A 15,103-nucleotide genomic window follows, 5' to 3' on the forward strand; every position below is an offset into this window, starting at 1 on the left:
AATATAATTGATAGAATTAAAAAGGACAGAATAATCCTACAGGGGAAGCAGGATACACAGCATCCTGTGAGAATGGCAAATGCCTTAAACATCACTCTGGCCTCAGGATCAGCCCTTAAGGCATTTGGATCTGGCTAAAAAGCCCATGAAAATTTCTCAGGCATGGAAAGTCAAGACACTGTGGCAAAAAAAAAATGACCTAAATGAAAGATCACTGTGAGTTCCCAGCAGAAAGAACAGACCATCAAAAAGGCAGTACCTTTCTCTGAAGGGAGGAGAGAACTTCCACTTTGCATAGGGCTTTGTCTAAATAAGATCAAAGGTGATGAACTCAAGAGGTTTTCATAGCCTTGGCAGCTCATGAGAAGAGCCTCGGGTGATTACTGAAGTCAAAAGTAAGAGTGTCAATTGTTAAATAAACAATGGGAGTCACTGTGCACCTGCTCCCCATGTAGGACCTCTGCCCTTAATGTGTTGTACTATATGAATTAATGGTAAAACTACTACCCAAACAGTACTCTATACTTTGTGTCTCTTTGTAGGTACAGTCTGTTGAAATATTTACTTAGTATATACTAAGTTGATCTGTATATAATGATAATTGAAAATGAATCGTGGGGCCAGCACTGTGGCTCATTTGGTTAATCCTCTGCCTGAGGCACCGGCATCCCATATGGGCACCGGGTTCTAGTCCCAGTTGCACCTCTTCTAGTCCAGCTCTCTGCTGTGGCCCGGGAGGTCAGTGGATGGTAGCCCAAGTCCTTGGGCCCTGCACCCGCATGGGAGACCAGGAAGAAGCATCTGGCTCCTGGCTTCAATAGTGGCCATTTGCGGGGTGAACCAACAGAAGGAAGAACTTGCTTTCTGTCTCTCTCTTTCTCACTATCTATATCTCTGCCTGTCAAATAAAAAAAAAAGAGCCCAGGCTCTGTCCATTAAAAAAAAAGAAAAGAAAATGAATTGTGATGAAGAATGGCATGGGTGAGGGAGTGGGAGATGGGATGTTTGCGGGTGGGAGGGAGGTTATTTGGGGAAAAGCCTCTGTACTTCAAAAGTTGTACTTTGGAAATTTATATTTATTAAATAAAAATTAATAGAAAAACTCAGGCATGCTAGAGCAACTTTTCATTTGTTGGTTTTGGGTGGTATAAACTGGGGGAAAAAAAAACCAGTTCTGTTACCTAGTAGCCATTTAGTTTCAGGAATTGGGAGCCCAAACATGGTGGATGATCCATTTACTATGATAAAGTGTGGGACTCCCACCCCAAAATTATGATTTCAGGTAATAACACGTGATTGCCAAATTGGAAGATACCATAGGACTTTCGTCTTTACTGGAAGATGGGCGTTGTACTCCACCCCCAAGATGGCAATCCCTGTGACCGGTGACACACTGCACACCTGGTCAGCAGAGTGACTTTTTATTTTTTTAATTTTATGTTTTTAAGTCTGTTATTTGCTTGGCTACATGCCAGATGGTGGAATTCATGTAATTGGTTTCCAGATCTCTTTTTATTTTTATTTTATCTTTTTATTATTTTTTTTTTTTGTTCCATGGCTCCATGCCAGTCACCTCTTAGATTCCCTGTTTATTTGTTGTTGTTGCTGCTGGTTTTCTTATTTTTGTTTTGTTTTTTCCTTTGTCTTTTTGATGTGTCATCAATTTTTAATTTTTTTGTTACCTTTTTGGCTATGTGCCAGAATATGTGGGCCCCGTGGGGTTTGGTACACCACCACCCCCTACCCAGGAGTGGTATGGCAGCCTGCAATGGCATTTCTCAGACTGAGTTTTTTTCCTTTTTATTATTTTTTATTATTATTTTAGCTTTATACTGGTTCTCTTTGGTCTCCTGGGGTTCCATTCCCCAGGTGCAGAGGTGGCCTCTTGGGAATCAGTATCTCAGGCATGGTGGGCCTTCCTAATTTCATCTAAGACCAGGCAGTTTTCTCGTTGGCCTTCTGCGATGATGTTTCCCAGCAAGGCAGCATTTCTTTTAATTTTGGTATGGCATTTTGGTTTTATGTGGGTTAAAAAAAAGGAAAAGATTTGAAGCCTCTTCAGTGGGCTGGGTAGAACAATGAACACCATTTTGTGTCAAATGGAAACTCTCAGATGTCAAAATTATAGATAATGCAATGCATCCAAGTCCCGTGCCTAAAGATGATAAGGCTCATGGAGAACTTTCCTATTTTGATCTTTTCAGCCCTCCGAAGGCACTGCTCAGCTTTATAATTCTGCATATATTTCTATGGACTTACTTCTAAGGGTACAGTTTGAAAACTTGCAATGGGATCTCAAATTTCCATGCACTAGATAATAAAAGTAGCATTTTAAGTGTTTACTGATAATATAGATAGGGTTATATGTTTAGTGATAACATAGGTAGGCTTAAAGGGCAGGAATGCTCCAACATTGGAAGCAGTCCATACAGTAGACTCATATAATGCCAGTCTCTGTAAGTAGCACTCAGTGGCCTCAGAGTCAGCCCATAAGGCATGCGGGTCTCCCTGAAAAGCCCACAAGAGGATTTCAGGTGTGAAAAGCAAGGGCACTCATGCAAAAATTGTCCCTACATGAAGGACTTCCATGGTGAAGACCCCAGTGGAAACAAGTGTTCATCGAAGAAGGATGTACTCTTCCCTGAAAGGAGAGAGATCTTCCACTTTGCTCATGGTTTTGTCTGAAAACTGATGGGGTTTGTGGATTCAAGAGGCTTCCACGGTATAGGCATCTCATGTCAAGGGCCTCAGGTGAGCAATGATGTCATACATAAGAGTATTAACTGTTAAATTCACAGGAGTCATTGTGTATTAACTTCCCATGCAGCCCCTTTGTCCTCAAAGTGTTGTGTTACTAGAGTTAATGGTAAAATTTGCTCTCAAAGATTTACTTTGTTTTTGTGTGTTAAGTAGAGGATATTCTTCTGTCTCATAAGTTTTAGCTATGTCTAAGTGCCCAATTCCATTGCTTATAAGAGGTTTGTTATATTCCTTAAGTGCTTCTCTAAAGTTAATTAAGTTTCTCAGACATGGAGTCTTAGATCCCTGTCTCCCTATAATACGCCTATCTTGTATGTTTTAAGGTCAAATAGAGAATACAGAATGGTTCAAGGCCTCAGAGCTATTAATGAGAATCCAGATGTTGAGTGGTTTAACTATGGGAGTAGTTATATGAAGAAAGGAATTAGAAAGCCAGGTTATGATATAGTGGATCTTACCCAGCTAATAGAAGCTCCAGTATTGACAAGTAATACTTCAGCTCAAAAAACTAAGCTTATTGTATTAACTAGAGCTTTGCAATTAGGCAAAGGCTAGCGAGTTAAAATATATACAGATTCCAAATATGTTTTCCTTGTGTTACATGTACTTGCAGCAATTTGGAAAGAGGGTTATTGATTTTGAAGAATTCCACTATGAAATATGGAAAGGCGATATTAGCTCTACTTCAGGCAGTACTAGAATCTTTGGAAGTAGCTATCATTCATTGTAAGGGAAATCAGAAGGAAGACAACTACGTTTGTAAGGGAAACGGGCTTACAGATAAGGCAGCTAAAAGAGCTGCACAGGAAGTCCTGGAAATGGCTCTAAAATCTCAGCCTGCAGTAATGACTACAGAGACTTGCTGTACTGATTCTGAGACTGAATGGGCCCAAAAACGAGGCTATACTAGACATGCTAGTAGTTGGTTGATTTAGATCATAAGCTTATGATTCCAATGGACTCTCAATGGAAAATTATTAAGGAAATGCATGACTCCACCCATTTCGGAAGATGAGCTTTAATGCAAATAGTCTCTTGAGTGTTTGGAGGGAAAGGGCTACATGCTGTCACAAGGGAAGTAACTTGATCTTGTCCCCGTTGTTTACAAAATAACTCTGATGGTCATGCAAAGCCACATTCTTTATCAAATCCTGTGCAAAGAACAGAAAATATCCAGGTGACGAATGTAGATTGACTTTGCTAACATGCCCCCGGAAAACAATTGTAAATATCTTCTAGTTTTTATTGCTACTTTCACAGAATGGATATAAGTTTTTCCAACTCAAACAGAAAAGGCACAAGAGGTATCCAAAGCTGACGAGGCCAAGGCAACTTCAGCTGGCTGACAAGGTCACAGCAGAAGGTCTGTCTCAGCAAGGCATGAGAAGGACAGCTGCGGTCCTCTTGGTGGTTTCAGGTTTGATGGGAACTGCAAGCTGGAGCTTCCCGGTGGTCCTGATAATGATCGCTGTACTCCTAATTTTACGGAAGAGCACTTAGTCTCATAACCTCCAAAATGTCCCTTGCCTTGTAGAATTTTAATCAAGCAGAATGTTAGTGTAGAAGAAAGGGTTAATGCCTTATGCAAGGTTGAGCTGTTTGTAGAAAAGAATTAAAAGGCAACAGGCTCTCTGGAATATACTTCCCATTAGAATAAAGATAGATGTTAATAAAGCTTTAATTCACTATATGCTACAAATACTACAACGGTTAGGATGTCAAGACTGTAGAATAGAGCTAAGTAAACCTTTAAATAAGTGCAATAAAAATTTAAAAATTACAAAAAAAATTGCAAAGAGGGGATACATTTTAAAAAGGGCCTGCTTTGAACTCGGAGCTTCTAGTAAAGATTAGATTAGGAAGGTACTATTCTAGCCTATGTAGCCAATTTCTGCATAGTTCAGCAGCACTCGAGGCCTTGGCTTGTGTGGGCAGCCTGTTATCTCGCACCTGTCTGTGATTGTTACCCATGCTCTAAATATGCCCTTGAAAATCAAAAACATATAATTAGAAAAAGTGGACAACAGGCTTTTCATTGTAGGAAGAAAACATCATTATGTGGCTTATGATATAAAAATAAAGTCTGGTGCTCCAGAGCCAGAGCCCTGCCATCAGCCTTGCTGTGAGTGTCTCTCATTTCTTCCAGCGCCGACACCTCTCACACCTTGGCGCCCCTGAACTGGCTGGAGCTGGTCTCCGGCACAAAGCCTTGCTTAAAGACATTGGGTCATGCTTTGACCCCCACGATCACTCCAAAGTGACAAAGGACACTCATTTGTACCTAAAATAACTTCACAGGCAGCTGCTGCCCTAGGAGTCTCTTACCATCCCCATGACTCTTGGAGGCCTCCCTCACTGGGTAAAGTTGAAAAGGCTAATCAGAGCCTGAAGAAAATTCTCGCCAAGCTTTGCCAGGAGACCTCAGAAACGTGGCTGAAACTTGCCTATTGACCTTCTAAGGATGAGAGTCATCTGCCTTGAAGCTATGTCCATGTGAGATGCTATATGGAAGGCCTGTCCTCACCTCTGACGTCCTCTTTGATTTAGAGTTTCAAGATCAGATAAAATATGTCATCACTTCGGGCCAGGTACAGAAGGCTCTGATGGAGTATGGTAATGGTGTTCTCCAAGTACCGGATCCTAAGATTCAGGAGCAGCCTATTTCCCCAGGAGATTTAGTTTTATTACAAACTTGGAAGGAAGGATCCCCTTCACACCAGTTATAGCCTAAACGGGAGGGTCCTACCTGGTGCTACTGAGCATACCTAGCTCAGTGAAATTACAAGGAATCACATTCTGTGTACATTTGTCAAGGATTAAACCTCTATTTCTTGAGTCTTCACAGGTGCACGTGAAAGATAAGTTGGCCTATTCCTGTGAGTCAAGCAAGAATCCTAAATACCTCTTCAAAAAGCCAAAAGGTAAATAAAGCTTTTGATTTCGTCATATCAAGACTGCTGCACTCTAAGACAAACTTGTACCTACCTCTGCTTTTGATTCTTTCTGGGAGCTATTATTGTCAGAAAAACTCCTTAATGGGTCCTTCGATTATAATACTAGAAGATCCTGGGGAGCCACATTAAGCTAATTTTAAAAATCTGACCATTGTTTTACACAATCTGGCTTACACTTCAGGTCAGCTTTTACAGCAAGTATTTGTGTCTGTGTATACTCTGTCCAAGGTAGTTATGGACAATTGGCAGGCCTTGAAATATATATTAATAGAACAAGGAGGAACATGTGCAGTGATTGATGGAATCTGCCACCTTTAGTTGAACAGTAGTATGTTCACTGAAAGAGACATTAAAAATCTCTGTGCTCAGGATAAGTGATTTTATAATCTGAATAAGGGTAGCCTAGCACCATCCACTGTTTGAGAGTCTATAAATTATGTTTTTTCCATCTTAAAGGGCATTCCACTTGCAATTGGTTTTGTTCCAGTTTTGCTCATGCTGATTGATAAACTTGTATTTCAGAATCCAATAACTTGTGAGAGTAATGATGACTATGCAGGGGACACAGCCAAGGGCAGTGACTGAAAAATACTCCAGCTCATGAAACAAATCCGTTAGATGAGATAGGAAGAGATTTCTGGACGCAGGACCTCCAGGGTCTGCATCCATGACCAGCAGAAAGTAGATACAGAAGATATGATGGGTCTATACCCTTCAGCATCCCTTTAATACTGAGGTCAGATATCTCTGAGTGGGGAAGGATATAGGACTGGTCAAGGAGTTAGATTAGGTTCATGAGCTGGAGGCCACACCCCCCCCCTGCCTCATGTACTCTCAACTGTCAATCCACCCACCTGTCAATCAGACTATGTAACTACTTCCCTTTTGGAAGTGAGTAAGAGGCCTGGGGAGCTCTGAGCTCTATTTCTCTCTCTTGCCTGCCTGCTGTTGCCCATGTACACTCTCACCTGCACTCTCTGTCTAAAGCTATGGAGCCCCTCATTTCTCCTTCTTGGCCCATTCTCTCTCAAATAAGCCCTCATATTCATGTGTATTCTCACTCTCTAAATAAATTGTGAACCTTATCATGCTGCATGTCTTGTATGAGCCATGTGTAGAATTCTCTAGGTTAATGGCAAGAACCTGAAATATTAAATTTTGGCTTAATTTAGCCCAGAACATATGAACAATGTCTTAGTTCAGCAGTGGACAGGCGGTCTTCTTTCCTGTTCACAGAAAGGTGTGTCTTTGCTTTCTGTTAACACTTGTAACTGACTGAATGAGGCCCACATTAGGAAGGACAATTTGCTTTACTCAGTCTACTGATTCAAATGTTAGTCTTTTCTTAAAATGCACTCACTGGGACAGAATCATGTTTGACCTAATATCTGGGCACATTGTGACCTAGCAAATGGACAGATGAAATGAACTACAACTGTCATTATAAACATTTTATCTATTTTATATCAATTATGAATAAGTATATATGACATATATACAATTATAAACTTGCAAGTCTCCATGAAACCCCATCAATGTTAAGAATCTCATTTGGGAGTCCTTGTCTGTCTTAGTTTTGAACTTTCTTACATCTAAAATACATCTTGTTGATTGACAACTATGATTTCATAGTTCTAAAAGGCCCTGTCTTTTCATGCCTCATGTGACCTAAGCTTAAAAAATGCTAAAATGAGCTAATATTATTTTGAGGCTTACTATAGGGAAGGTGCTTTTACAGGTTAATTCATCCAGTCCTTTTAGACACACTTTGAGATAGGTTTGGTAAGTAGCATTACTTGAATGATGAAAAGCCTGAAATTTAGACGTATTTATTAATTGTCATAAAGTTCCTCTCATGTACAAAAAGATAGGTGTCTCACTTCCAATCCTGTATTCCTGTCTTCCTGTCTGCTTTACTGTCCCAACTATCTCATTCTACCTACTACTTCTCTTTTCTATGAGAAGATGAAATAAAACAAACTAGAAATATTTGGATTATAACAATGGATGGGCTCATGTATTTATGGAGCCACTGAGATCTTCCATTTTCTAGGGCACAGCACAAATGCCTTACTTTCACCTAGCTTGTCTGGACAATCCCAAGACTAGCTGAAGAAATAAAAATGAGTTCGCAGTCCACAAAAATATTTGTTCCCTATCTAACGCTGTCTGGTATTTTTTCTGTGTCTTTAAAATACATGACAAACATAGTCCATAACTACCACAACAATTTAAGCTAAATTACCTTTGTTTTTTGTAGCTTCTCTGTGAGACACTAATCTAGTTCACAAAATCAACTTGTTTTAACAGTGACGCTTGGTTTGTTTCTTGATTTTTTTAAAAGAAAATTTTATATAGGTTAGTTTGTATTAAATATACATGCTGGATTAATATATTATTCTATTTTAAATCATAAATTACTAAAATCTGAACTCTGAAATCATACAGAGGCATCGTCACCCAAGGAGAAAATCATGCAGAAGATAGTGGAGTGAGAAATGTAAAATACAAATAATATATCTAATATGCCTGCCATTCAAAGGCAGGAGAGGCAAGATCTGGAAAATAGGTCAAGTGGGCAGAAAATTGAGAACAAACCAGAGTGACTGGAAGTTAAGAATCAATGAGGGGAGCGGCAGGAAGCTGCGTGGCTTCACTGCAGACTGCCTGTGTATGAAGACTGAGCATTCCTATTCAATGATGTTCAGACCTCAGTGCTGTGGTCTTTACCAAGATGTCTAGCTTCATCACAGGTTAAGCACTCACATAACTCGTGCACCAATCATACTGACTATTGTCTGGATCTCTAAATGCTTCTGGAAAACCTCATGTTGCATTTTGTCTTCCCACGAGGCTGTTCCCAACCTGACTCACCAGTTCGTTTATTTTTGTGATGCCATTAGTGTTTAGCCGAAATGCTCCATTGGTGAGGCATAACGGATTGGCCCAGATCCTTACTTTTTCTTTTGAGAGTCCATATAATCTCATATTTGCTCTTTTTATTTTAGAGTCTACATACTTTTCCTTTCTTATTCGCATCATGCTCTAACCGCAGCTCCTCCAGAAGAAGGGTAATGTGCTCTGAGACTTCATGCAGATTTGTGTGGTTCCTGCTCTGGCCCCAGTCTTCTGTGAAAAACATGAGTCTTCCTAAGTGATGCATGTGTGGGTGCGGTAACATTTTGTGGTTTAGTGATAAAATGAGACAGATAGAATTTAAAGGAATTTGTGACAGTTATAAAATGTTCTCCACAATGAAAGTGCATGAATTAGCAGTCCAGGACCAGAAAATGACAAGATGCTCTGTTGAGTGCTGTGGGAGGTAGCTGTGGGAGAACTGAGATGGCTGCACACTGCAGAAATTTTTTTCTCAGGAATAAATGGAGCATTGACTGTGTGCTTGTGTGTGTGTTTGTGATCATGTATATGTGTGTGTGATACGTGTGTGATGGGGTATACTTGTGGATGTGAGCAACCGAGCAATGAATCTCTAATTAATGCTGTAACAAACATTTATAAAATGAAAAGCATAATTTCTCAGTGCAATTGTTTCCCTTGCAAAGGTTATTGAAGGAGATGAGCTTGGCATAAAAGCAAAAATAAGAGGGACTGGTATTGTGGTGTGGTGGGTAGAGCCAACGCCTGCAACACTGGCTTCCCATATGGGTACCAGTTGGAGTTCCAGCTGCTCTACTTCTAATCCAACTCCTTGCTCATGGCCTGGGAAAATTTGCAGAAGATGGCCCATGGACTTGGGCCCCTACCACCTACATGGGAGACTCAGATGAAGGCCCTGGCTCCTGGCTTCTGCCTGGCTCAGCTGTAGCCATTCCATTGTGACCATCTGGGATAGTGAACCAGCAAATAGAAGATTTCTCTCACTCTCTCTGTCTCTGTCTCTGTCTCTCTGTCTCTCTCCCTCTTTTCCATGTCTATCTCTAACTCTGACTTTCAAATAAGCAAATAAACCTTAAAAGGAATTGACATAAAGAAGATAGAAACCAAACTATATGAATGAGAAAGAGAGCCAATAGGTAAGACAATATTTTATGTGCATGAAAATTACAGGTTCTGAAACACAGTACTGCTTAATGAGATTCTCAAGAAATAATGAATAATGAAAACATTACAAATTGTTTTATTAAAGAAAAGTTTACATTAAATATTTGGTCTTAAACACTTCACAGAAGATGAGATAAAGGAATAGTTTTAGTACGGAGCTGATCTAGGAGTTGGGAGACTTGGCACCTCAGGGAGCATCTTGAAGTTAATTAAAGATTTTGGATTGAGGCTTGCTTGCTTTCCCTGTCTGATCAGAAAAGTTGCACTTTGGGTGTTGATGATCCAAAAATAATCTGTCACCACCACTGATCCAGGAGGGTGATATGCAGCATACGAGTAATTAAAAATAGAATTAAAAATAGAATTAAGATCATCCAAGATGGCTGAATGGGGAAAAGATGTACTGCTTTAGGCAAGGGGATAATAGCAGGAAACAATTGGAGGAAGTGTATTGCCAGAGAAGAGTTGGAGAGAAATCTACGGTGGAAATGTCACAGAAGGAAGGGGAAGGCTGTCGTTCAGCATGGGATACGCAGATACCCAGCAATGAGCATGGACAGAACACAAAATCACTGCAAAGGACAAGCCTGCTCTGGAGAGTGAGGTGAGTGCCGAGAGCATCAGCCTGTGCCACTGAAGAGAGTGCTGAAGGTAGTGCCTTCCAGATCTCCACACTGTTTTTGAGTCAGGCCTGGAGCTCTAATGAAGGGCAGGGTATCTGCCTAATCCAGAAAAAAGTATTTCTTTCTCCCCAATCCCACGCACAGGTACCCAACACCTGGTGGGGAGAAGGTGCCATTTCACATCAGTAGCAGCTCCGGCAGCTCTTAGGCATGTGTGTGATCTGGACATTACCAGGGGAATAAATCTGCATTCCCTACTGACTGAGTCTGGCTGGGAGCTTTGACAGGCAGCTGTGTACCCAAGTAGGACTGTGAGCTGTCATAGCCTCTCAACATATCACATACTGTGGGGCTCTAACCACTAAGGTAGAGCACCTACGGGCAGTTTTCTCTGCTTTCTCTGCAGACAAGAGAACGGGCTTGACAGAGAGGATCCTCTGCACCATGTGACTGTGGGAGCCTTGGGCACTGTGACTGTGGGGACTCTGACTGCATGACAGGGTGCAGGGTACAGTTGGGTATCTGGGCAATCAATCACTGTTTCCCAAGCCAGAGGGTCAAATCTCTCTGATTGCCTAGGAGTGGTCACTATAGTGGGATCCATGCTCATACCGATGATTGTACAGATCCTTATAAGGATTCATGCAGCAGCACTTGTGAGTGTTGCAGGGTAAACTGTAGCATTGATCACCTTAGAAGAGAGGAGGTAAGGGTATGATTATGCAAACACAGGTGATCAGAAACCCCCACCCCCATCTTGTTAACTGTAGAGGAGATCTACCATGCTGAACTTGGGTATCTTTTTGGATAATAGCCTCACCCTGGAGCACTGACCAAAGCTCCCGGGCCACACCCAGCACATACCTCTGAGTATTCAATAAATGAACAGACAGACCACTAAGCCACAGAGGTATAGTTCAAAGATAAAATCCATCAAAGGAGAAAAAACAATACATCCACAAATGCCTAAAAACAAACACATAAATTCAAGAAACAACAATAATGACTACAACATTAACCCTCCTCCAATGGAACACAAGAATACTTCAATATTACAATGTGAGGATAAAGAGATTGATGAAATGCCTGAAAAAGAATTCAAAAGATGGATCATAAGATTACTCAGAAGCAATGAGAAGCAAAACCAGTAGTTACAGAAATGCATACATGAATATGAGGAAAAGTTTTCCAATGAAATTGAAATGTTGAAGAGAAATCAAACTGAAATATTAGAAATAAAGAATTCAATATGTAAAATAAAAATACAATTCAAAGCCATAACAACAGACTTGGTCAGGCAGAAGAAAGAATATCTGAGCTAGAAAACAAATCTTTAGAAATATCTTAGACAAAAAAATCAAATTAGAAAAATTAAAAACAATGTTCAAAATTTATGGGATACTATCAAATTTAACATACAGGTATTAGGAAGATATGCAAAGAAAAGAATGGATTAGATGGGTTATTCAATGAAATTATTACAGAAAACATTCCTAATTTGAAGAATGAAAGGGACTTCCAAGTATACAAGGTACATAGAACATCTAATACTAGAAAAGATTTTCACCACAATACATTGTAGTCAAATGTTAACAGTAAAACATAAAGAAAATATTCTTAAATGTGGATAAGAGTTACCAGAGTACCTTCAGAAGATCTCCTATTAGACTCACAACTGATTTCTCATCAGAAACCCTACACACTAGGAGATAATGGAGAGACATAGTCCGAGTCTTTAAAAAAAAAAAAAATTGTCAACCTAGATAACTATATCCTGCAAAGATTTCATTTATTAAAGAAGGTGAAATAAGGACCACCATCACAAAGAGAAATGGAAAGAATTTTTCACTGCTCCTCTGGCCACACAAATGATGCTTGATGATGTGCTACACAAAGAAATATAGAAAGGTGGTCATCATTATGAGAAAAAGTGAAGGCAGAAACTCTCCCTGTAAAAGTATAAGAAATCCAAAGCAAATAGTAGGAATATTTATGGAAAAATGCAGGACAAAGTTCTTATTTATAAAGAGTAACCTTGAATATTTAGGTCCTAAATTTTCCAGTTGAAAGATACAGACTAGCTGAATGGATTAAAAAATAAGACCATTTTGTTTGCTGCCTACAAGAAACATATCTTTCCATAAAGATACATGCAGACTGAAAGTGAAAAAACAGAAAAAGGTATTCCATTATAACAGCAAAAACAAGCAGGTGTAGCCAATCTAATATCAGACAAAAGAAATTTTAACACAAAAGCTGTTAAAAGAGACAAAGAAGGGCATTTTTAATGATTAAGGAATTGATTCAAGAGCAGAATGTAACTATAATAAATGTATATGCACCCAATGTGAGGGTACCTGGCTAATTAAAGCAAAGTAATGGATCTAAAGGGAGACATTGGCTCCAATACAATAGTAATGGGGTATTTCAACACTCCACTTTTATCAATGGACAGATCAACTTGAAAGGAATCGATAAAGCAAAAACAGAGCTAATCTAAACTATTGACCAAAGAACATTACTGATATCTATAAAACCTATCATCCATGGTTGCAGAAAACACATTGCACAAGAAATCAAAGCCACAAGTGACAATTGGGATTACATCAAGCCAAGAAGCTTCTGAACTGCAAAGGAAACATTCAGCAAATTGAAGAAGCAACCAACGGAATGTAAGAAAATATTTGCAAAAAATTCAACTGGTAAAGGGTTAATAATCAGAATTTATAAACAGCTTAATAAACTCAAAAATGACAAAACAAACAATCCAGTTAAGAAAGGGGAAAGCACTTGAACAGCCATTTCCAAAAGAGGAAATCTGAATAGCCAACCGACACATGAGAAAATCCTCAGGATCACTAGCCACCAGGGAAAGGCAAATCAAAGCCACAATGATGTTTCACGTCACACCAGGCTGAACGGTTCTCATACAGAAATTGACAAACAATAAAGGCTGGTGAGGATGTGGGGAAAAAGATACCCTAATCTACTGTTGGTGGGAATGTAAAATGGTGCAGCCATTGTGGAAGAGAGTATGGAGATACCTCAGAAAGCTGAAAACAGATGGAACATATGACCCAGCAATCCTATTCTTAGGAATTTACCCAAAGGGAATAAAGTCAGCATATGAAAGGAATCAGCATATAAACATGCACCCTCATGTTTATTGTGGCTCAATTCAGGAAGCTGAGATAGGGAACCAACCCAGATGTTCATCAACTGATGAATGAAAATAAATTGTGGTGTGTGTGTGTATTCATACACACACATACACAAATAAATATATATATAGATAGATAGATAGATAGATACACATACATACACACACACACACATACACACACAGAATGGAATACTACCTCACCATAAAAAAGACTGAAATCCTATCCTTTGCAACAAAATGGATACAACTAGTAATCATTATACTTAGTAAAATAAACTAGTCCCAAAAAGACAAATACCATGATTTCCCTGAGCTGTGGTAACTGAGTATCAAAAATATAATGTATAGGAGTGAAACTCACATTTTGAGATTTGATGATTGTGCACACCCCTTGTCTCTACTGTTGAGGAACAGTGTTTTCTTCTTCTGACTAATTGTTGAATTATTTACTTAGTGTAGGGTTAATCTTATAAGATAAATGAAATACAGATCATTGTAAAAATGAAGATAGAGCTTAAGAGAATAAAGGGGAGGAGGAAGGGTGGGAGAATGGGAGGGAGTATAGGGAGGAAATAACACTATTTTTCTAAATTTACATATATAAATTACTGGAAATTTGTTTACTTTAAATTAAAACATAGATGTGACAAAGCAAACTACTAATGTAGTTATATAAAATTAAAGTCCTACTCAAGTACAGATGTCATTGATTTTTTGAAAAAATAATTATGATTATTACAAAGGCACATTGTCCCAGTATATCAAACTAGGTAATTTACTTTTTCCCAGGGTGTTTGGATATTGTTGATGTTAGCAAACCGACAAATGGAAACCACAGTGAATTTGCCATGCATGTAACTCCTAATTTTTGCTTTATTTAATTAACATTATTTATTCCAATTCATTCATTCATTCATTTATCCATTTGTTCAATAATATTTTATTGATAGATTTCCATGTATAATAGACTATTTTGGGATTACAGGGCATCACAGTTTACCCAAACCAGTAAAATTTCATCTGTAATGGTTTTCATATTCAAGGGGATGGAAATATAAGGAGTAAACATAAGAAAGTACTGAGACTAATTAGGGGGTCCAAACAAGGGGTGATGGCTAAACACAGCAGAGTACAGCTTGGTCTGAAGAAGATTAGCCAAGATTCTGCTCTCCTTTCTTCTAATTGCACTAGCATGATCAGCTTCTGAGTCTAGCTTGTGGACTGTGACCGGGGCCAGAGATAGATGAAATTGTGCAGAGATGGTGCCGCAAACATAAACTAACAAGTGGATGAAGATTAAAACAGAAGGAAAACGTGATCAGGCTGCAGAGAATGCTCAGATCTCTTGATGGGAACTCCCAGCGACCCTCCGAGTACTGTTCTCCTGGGTTTCTTTTTGGGTGGTGCAGTGTGTGTGTGTGTGTGTGTGCTTTGTTTGCTTGTTTTTCTCCCTCTGTACCTGGTCACCAGATAAAAAATATTCTTTCTCGGGATATTAACTTCTGGGTGTAATCACTTGCCTATTTATTTATGTATTTATT

Source organism: Oryctolagus cuniculus, chromosome 2, assembly GCF_051225735.1.
Source record: "Oryctolagus cuniculus isolate XC-2025 breed Fujian yellow rabbit chromosome 2, ASM5122573v1, whole genome shotgun sequence".
Lineage (NCBI taxonomy): Eukaryota > Metazoa > Chordata > Mammalia > Lagomorpha > Leporidae > Oryctolagus > Oryctolagus cuniculus.